Source organism: Drosophila subpulchrella, unplaced genomic scaffold (assembly GCF_014743375.2).
Source record: "Drosophila subpulchrella strain 33 F10 #4 breed RU33 unplaced genomic scaffold, RU_Dsub_v1.1 Primary Assembly Seq39, whole genome shotgun sequence".
Classification (NCBI taxonomy): Eukaryota; Metazoa; Arthropoda; class Insecta; order Diptera; family Drosophilidae; genus Drosophila; species Drosophila subpulchrella.
In genome coordinates, this window is record NW_023665611.1 from 282232 (window position 1) to 290530 (window position 8299).

Below are 8299 nucleotides of genomic sequence, written 5' to 3' on the forward strand. Positions count from 1 at the left end.
TATTCTTACTTGCATCAAATAGTGTAAGATAGCAGGTTCTGCATATGCTTAGGGGAAATTTCTCGTTATTTAAATCGTAATCTTTGTTTATAAACATCTTAATCAATGATTCATACTTTTCATTTATAAGAAATTCATTCGGCTTTCTTTTCCCGAAAAAAATTTTTTTACCGCAAGGTCCGCAGACTTTACGTCTATTTTCATCGTGAAGACAAGTTTTCGTATTGTCCATTAGAGCCTTGCAGTTTTTATGAAGTCTTATAACAATGCTGATATGTAAATAGCTCGTTACACCCGTGAGGCCTTGCGTCCATAGGGACCTGAGCACATACGCAGTAAGCATACGCGACTGTCAACTGTCGAGAGAAGCTATTGGTTCAGTTCAAATGTTTATATTATATTCAACCAAAAATTTTTCTCGACAGTCAACTGTCTTTCTCATTAGTAAATCAACTAAAATTAAATAAACTTTTGATGTTATATAACCTATGGACCTCCAATGACGAAATGAGCAATGTATTACTCATAATAACGCATCTATCACAGGTTAAATCAGTCTAACTTTAAAATAGGATCAGGTATGATTTCGCTGTTTGCAAATTTTGAAACTAGAGCTCATGTAGGAAAACTCTACGTTCAAAAACCTTCCATCCATTTTCAAAAACCCTGCTTCTGCTTCAAGAGCACTGTGCCAAGCTGTTGCCCATTATTGTGGGACTTCACCGACAGGAAGCAATACCACAACAGGGGCAAATCCGCAGAATAGTTGACGTGCTTGAGGGAGATCCTCTAGAGAATCCCAGTAGGAAGGAACATGCCGAGTGGGACTTCGCTCTCTACATGGACATTCTGCCGAGCGTGTTCTCGCATAGAAAGTTAGATCTGGCCAAAATAGTTTGGTTGGATCTTTTTAGCAGAACCACCAGTAACATGATCTCCGAAGTCCACTCCATAAGGACTCCGTACACCACCACCACCAGCTAATTGGCAGCTTAAGCGGAGCTGGAGGACGCGGTGGCTTCTATAGGGAGGAGGAAAATAGGGCGCCCGCTAAGGAACAGTTTAAGAAGCCATGGCCAGGATGCTGGGCGACTTCCTGCAGCATTAGCGGATCAACCCCGTTCCCAATCCGGCTCCCACTTCCTCAAGGTCCAATAAGCCCATTGGGACTCGGAGCTGGACTGCGGTGGCGCGGGAAAGATGGGGAAGCATTCGTGGGACGTTAAGGAAGCTTTAAACAACAAATTTACATAAATAAAAACATTCGTTGAACATTCCATTTTTTTTATTTTACTTTCTTTGTGTACAAGCAGACTCCTCCTTTTTAAATTTCTCCAATTGATTTGTTTTCCGCTTGGCAACAAGCCCAGCCGCTTGACAGTAAGACCATGCAACATGCATTGCGGGTGAACTTTGAAAACTTCGGTCACACTACAAAGAATTAGATTTTTCGATTAGCGAAACTCTTAGACGATCTGAGTACTAGGCTTAAGGAATAAGGAATACTATTTTAGCATTATGCGTCGTTTGCGTTTGGAAATTCGTCTAAAAAACCAGAATTATGGGCAACAACAGCTCTTGGTTTTTGCTTCACGATAATGCACCGGCTCACATTTCAGTCGTTCTCCGTAACCATTTCTCCAAAAATTCGACGCATGTCGTTCCCCACCCACCGAATCCGCATGATTTTGCTCCTCCGGTAAAAAAGTGGACCTGACGAAAAGCGTAAGCTGCTTATTTGCCTCTCGCTTTCTCATATGATTAGCTTGGGGTTTTCGTCGACTTAGGTTGTATGCCTAAGCTTATTAAAGAACCATTGGAACTGCTTTTATAGCCGTTGGCAGTCGAAAGGAACTGTCTGCGTTTGTTTTCTCTAAAACCGACCATACCATTTTATTAGATATAGTCGATTTGGAGTTGCATAATATCATCGTTCGGGAGATATGCTTGCCCTTTAGCATTTTCTGATGATGGAAATAAGTTTCCCATCCCGTGGTTGTAACTGATATGGGATTTTTTTCTACTGCAGCAAAACGTGAGAGGTCATCCTTTTTTTGTAAAATACTTTTAAGGCTATTTCTCACCCTATTATAAAATTACTGCGCAATGGCTTTAAAGGTTACTACGCATATTTAACCATGAAAGTGTGCTAGTAAGTACCTGTTCAATGCCGAAAAAAACCCACCTTTTTGGCATCTACATCAGATTCTCTAGTGATGAATTGATGATGAACTTGCGCTGCGCCCAAGCCTACGGAATCTAAATCTGATATCTCATTTCTCTATCTTTGATATTTCCCGAGATATCCGCGTTCATATTTACGATTTTTTGAAGTTTGTGGGCGGTTTGTGGGCGTTAAAGTGGGCGTGGCAAACTGTTAAACAAACTGGATAGGTATTGATGAGAACAATACATTTCAGTTGAAATTTTTTCTCTACCATCAAAACTGTAGGATCCAGAGTTTTGGGCGGTTTGTGGGCGTTAGAGTGGGCGTGGCACTCTGCTGAAACAAACTTGCGCTGCGTAAGAAGCTGAGGAATCTGCACGCCAAATCTCAATATATATACTTTATGGGGTCGGAAACGCTTCCTTCTGCCTGTTACATACTTTCCGACGAATCTAGTATACCCTTTTACTCTACGAGTAACGGGTATAAAAACGAATTAGAGAAATTTTAAGACAATGTTCCATTTCAATTTAGTACCGTTTATGTTTACCGAAAACGAAATATAATGGTCCTTGCATTATTTTGACATTAATTATCCAATCGTTGCTATGTCAGCTATATGACAAAGTCGTCAGATTTTTAAAAAGTTTTATTCGAAATTCTAAAACATTAAAAACACCAAAGGTATTACTTTTTACAGTTTTTAAAAAACATATTTTTGATTATTCCTATGACAGCTATAGGATATTGTTGTCCGATCCGGCTCGTTCCGACTTATATATTACCTGCGATAGAAGCTAGACTTTTGGGTAGTAGTAGTAGTAGTTTGCGTAGAAACGGACAGACGGACATGGCTAGATCGACTCGTCTAGTGAAGCTGATCAAAAATACATATAACTTATGGGGTCGGAAACGTCACCTTCACTGCGTTCCAAACTTCTGACTGAAATCATTATACCCTCTGCATGGGTAGAAACATTTATTTAAAATCTAATTTTAAATGAATTTTGGCCATACCCGACTTGTTCTATTCGCTGGGATGTAAGATTCAAATTGGAAACCAATATGACCAAACCAATTTCCGCCTTAAAGACTTTTTCTTCCATAAGCCTAGTACTCACATCGACAAAAACCGTAGGATAACTATAGGAGTGAGCGAGATGCAAATACGTTGCTAACGCTTTTCGTCGGGTCTGTTTTTCAGCGCGGTACTCAGATGAGCTAAGGAAATTCCAAAAAAATACCAGATTTAGATAGTGAATTTCGATGAACGCCGTTATCCGCGGCCTATAGAAGAAGAAATTTAATCTTTGGCGGTGTTCGTGCAGGAGGTCAGTGCAGATGAAATAGGACGACTAATCCAAGCTCTTGCCCTTTACTGTGGGATTTCACCGACAGGAAGCAAAACAACAGAGGCAAGTCCGCAGAATAGTTGAAGTGCTGGAGGAGATCCACTAGAGAATCCCAGAGGAAAGAAACTTGCCAGGCGTGTCCTCGCAAGGAAAGTAAGATCTGGCCAAAATGATTTGGTTGCGTTGTACTAATTCAAGTATCTTTTTAGCAGAACCACCAGTAATATGATCTCCGACGACCTCTCCATTAGGACTCCGTACACCACCACCACCAGCTACTTGGCAGCTTAAGCGGAGCTGGAGGACACGGTGGTTTCTATGGGGAGGAAGAAAGTAGGGCGCCCGCTAAGGAAGAGTTGGAGAAGCCATAGGCAGCCATTGCCAGGATGCTGGGCGACTTTCTGCAGCATCAGCGCATCAACACCTTTCCAAATCCGGCTCCCACCTACGAAAGGTCCAATATGCCTATTGGGACTCGGAGCTGGACTGCGGTGGAGCGGGTAAGATGGCGAAGCATCCGTGGGACGAGAAGGAAGCTTTAAACTGCTAGTTCACATTAATAAAAACATTATTAGTAAATTTCTTATGTCGGAGCTGGACCTAAATAACATTGTTCAGCAAAATTTACTACATGCAAAAAAGAAATGCAAAATATTGAAAGTATAAAAAAATATGTTTTTATTCAAGATTTTGCAATTGGGAAAGACTCTTCTAGGTATCTTCTACAGGCATATGTAAAGTCACTTGTGAGTGACTTCCAGAAGTTACTTCGGCGATATCGCATTCGGATCGCGGAAGTGACTCCCGTCGGGATGAAATGTGCCACTTCGGCGACACTTCTCGGAGACACTTCGGCGACACTTCCACTTCTGAAAGTGTCGCCGAAGTGGCACATTTCTTCCCGACGGGAGTCACTTCCGCGATCCGAATGCCATATTGCGGACGATCGTTTTCATCTTCTAGAAGTCACTTAAGGGGGTATTCTAGTCTAGAAAGTTGAGAAAATCGAAATTTTTTTTCTTAATTCGCTAGTTTAGATATTCAAAAATATCTCCCTAAACGGATTTTTCAAAATTCAAATTATTTTTAAAATTATAGCCGTTTTAGTGACGCGGCAACTAGACCGGTTGAGCGAGCGACTCGAACAATAGGTGACTGGAGGCCCGGGCTACCTGAGTATGAATAACTTTTTCTCCTTCTTTCTATTTATTTCCTTATTTATTTTCTTATTTCCAGTATACTATATCAATGGTTTGAAGGTCATTGTAACGTATTATAAGAAAATCTCTGTTCAATTTGCTTTTAGTTTGAGTTAGTCACTTGTTAACCTTTAAACAGTGAAGACGTACAATCACGTGTGAATTTTTCTGTGCGCTCTTTAAATTAAGTTTCAAGTGAATATTTTATTTTTGTTTTAAAATGGATAAAAAAAGTAGCAGACAAGGTACTTCGCGTCCCGGCAGATCAAAAAACGGAGGTTTAACGGTAATCAACATACTCTTGAAGAGGATACATCTTTTACTAGTGCATCGGCAGCAAAGTTGAAGAGTTCAAGTGATGATGAAATTTTAGTGGATAGTAATTTTGGTTATTGTTTATTAGAATTTTGTTCTGTGTTTTCATCTCTTGCATTAATGATAATGTGTGCTAATTGTAAGCAAAAAATGTCATTTTCTCGGACAGCTGCACGGGGACTGGGAGTTAAAATTGGAGATATGGGCAACTTATTTCCATAAAAGTTCAACTGATAAGAATCCCGCGCACATGAATTGTCCACCTGGACCAGACAGTTGGTGCAAGTGGCAGAAAGCAGCGGCTGAAGATACTCTGGATGACTTTTCCCACGAGGATCCACCTCTAACTGATAAGGTTTTAGAAGTTTTGAAGCCTATTTATGAAAGCTTGTCGGATGATTCTTTATTAGACCGTTGTTTGGGTTGTGAAACTCAAAATAACAACGAGTCGCTCAATTCTTTGATATGGACGTTTTCACCCAAACATACTCATGCTGGATTCCAGACAATTGAAATTGCAAATTATTTAGCAGTCTGTATTTTTAATGAAGGTTTTTATCCTATTCTAAATATTATGAAACTTATGGGAATTAAAATCGGCCTAGAATCTCTTGGGTTTGCTGTCAGGCGCAACGCTGTAAGGATCCAACGGTCTGAGGTCCGAGCTTCAGATGCTTTAAAAGAAGGAAGAACTGATCGATATCATGAAAGAACTGCTAAAATTAATCGATATGAAGTAGAAAAAGGCCCAATGTATGAAGCTGGGATGGCTGATTAAGAGAATGTAAGTTATACGGGTTATTCTATTAGTTACACTGCCTGAAATTTAACGTAAAACTTTAAACGCGTTTTTCTCCAAACTACTTTTTCTGATACGGTAGCCATAATATTTCAATTTCTAATCAGCCGATTTACTTAAAATTTGGCATGAATATTCTTTTAATATCTCTCTATCGCATGAACCAACAAAAAATAAGAATTTAAAATTTGTAATATTTTTAAAAAATTCGATAAAATTAAAAAATTAGTAAATAAATCGACCTTTTTTTTGAGTGGCCGCCATTTTATGACAAAATTTTTTTTAAGTTTTTCTGGTTCATGACATAGCGACATTCGTACTGATTAAGAATCTTTTTTTTTTATTTTTCAGATGACCACAAGGGACACGGCCTTTTTTTTCCCCCTCTACTTTAAGGACGCATAACTCGATGAAAAAAAATTTTTTTTTTTTAATTTTTTTATGTACTCTTCTAAGTTAAATAAACAAATGATAAAAAACCCGACAGTAAAAATATCAATTGTTTAGTTTTAATTAATTGTTAAAAAAGGCTCGAAACTAGAGCCTCTAGAGTAGAATACCCCCTTAATAGTGCGTTACGCGATAGAAAATGCTTGCAGGGCTATAGGGAATAGGAAAATGGCCGCCCGCTAAAGGAAAGCTGAAGGAGCCATTACAAGGCATTGCCTGTAGAGCTGGAAAATCATCGATGTTTACCTACATGTTTCGATGTTTTTCAAAAAAAAACATCGATGTATCGATACATCGAATTTTTTTTGGCTGTAATTTTGAAAAATGTTTATACTCCATATAATATTATAAACGAATACCACAAATAAATGCAATGTGTAAGTTCATTATAAAAAATTATGCTTTATTTAAGATCCATTGTTTTCTGTTTTTGTGTCCTGCAAATTCAAAGTGAGACTTAAACTACTCGTTCAACACAAAAAGTAAAATTAAATCACAATTCAATTAAAAATAAATTAAAAAACAGTATAAAGTTCTACTAAAAAAATAAGAAAAAAATAACATAACTAAAACTAAATTATCCAATCATTTTTGTTTAGGAATTAAATCATATTCTCTTCTCGCTTACAAGTAGTCCAGCTTTACTGAACATCCTCTCACTTTCAGTAGAGGTGGCCGGTACGCAGAAGTATTTAAAAACGCATGTTTTGAATCCGGCGTCATTTGATATCTGATGAAAGAAGAAATTGGATTTTTAAGTTGGTTACCAATTAAATTGTTATTTTTTGTACCTTCCAATAATCCAAAGGGTTTTGGGCAGGGTTCAAATTACTCGCATTCAAGTATTGCTGCAAAGCCAATATGGAATCCGCGCGACCGCTATGAATTTTTTGAGTTTGATTAGTTTGTAAACAACTGAATAATAGGTCCGACTCTGCTGTGGATTCTGGTGTTGGCGATCTTCTCCATATCGAAGCGCCGACAACACCAATATTTGTCGAGATCTGTACCAATTTGAACGTATATTTTAGTTTATTTTACTTAATCAAAAATGTGCTTAGCTTACCAAGATTCTTATCTGCCAAGCAGTGATGGAACATCGATGTTTGAAAACCTCGATCGGGATCACAGGGCTTTTCTTATTTTTTAATTCTTTTGCCAATTAAACCTACAGATTTCGAGAAAATAAGGTTTTTCTAAAAATGTCGTTATCTTGCACAGTTACACCGGCCAGCCATACTTCCCATGACTCTAACACCCTCTTCACACATCCGCTAAAAATCGCTGATGCAACTTTAAGCGGATTCCTGTTCAGAAAGAGCATCGCTGAAGCAAACAGCTGTTCGGCATAAGCAAACTGTTTCGGAATAAATGGATTAGTTGTAAATAGTTTGTTATTATACCATTGTTCTGTAACTCCCACTAAGGAATAGGGAATACGTGTAATGCCTCGTTTCGATATATCGATACTTAAGTAGACCCTATCGCGAAGTTCACTTAGTATTAGGGTTGTCAGATATTTATAAGTCGATAATATTTTTTTTATCATAAAAACTGATAAAAATATTTAAAATATCAATAAAATATATTTGATATTTTTGATATTTTTTTTTTGTTAATTCTTTCACAAATCAAAAAACAATAAGTTTTTTTTTCAACGCATCGCACTGGCATGTTGTCCTTGCATATCAAATATACAATTGCATCAGCAATCTCCTTTGACATATACCCGTCATCTAAAATAAAAATAATGAGAAGTTTTAATGTTATTACAAGACAACTAGTGGTTTTTAATCACACTTACTTTTAAAAGCCTCCGCACTCTTGAAAGATTTGCTTATTATTAGAACTTTTTCAATGTTTATTGCCAACTAAAAATTGAAACGAATTAATGTATGTTAAGAACCACATGCATTTACGGGTTTGTCGTCAATTTTCAGTAGTATATGAGCAAGTTTCATATGACCGAACGCACAAATACTTATGACATACAAATTATACTTTTTGGTAGCTGGCC

At 37.7% G+C, this 8299-nt stretch overlaps 1 long non-coding RNA gene across 1 annotated transcript; it reads right to left on the reverse strand.

Annotated features, from left to right (window-relative positions):
* Positions 1-6664: 6664 nt before the first annotated feature.
* Positions 6665-7586, reverse strand: LOC119561985. Its single transcript, XR_005221586.1, has 3 exons — positions 7349-7586; positions 7074-7286; positions 6665-7012 (listed from the first exon to the last, which is right to left on the reverse strand). It is a non-coding gene; the product is annotated as an uncharacterized LOC119561985 (long non-coding RNA).
* Between the last annotated feature and the right edge of the window lie 713 nt (positions 7587-8299).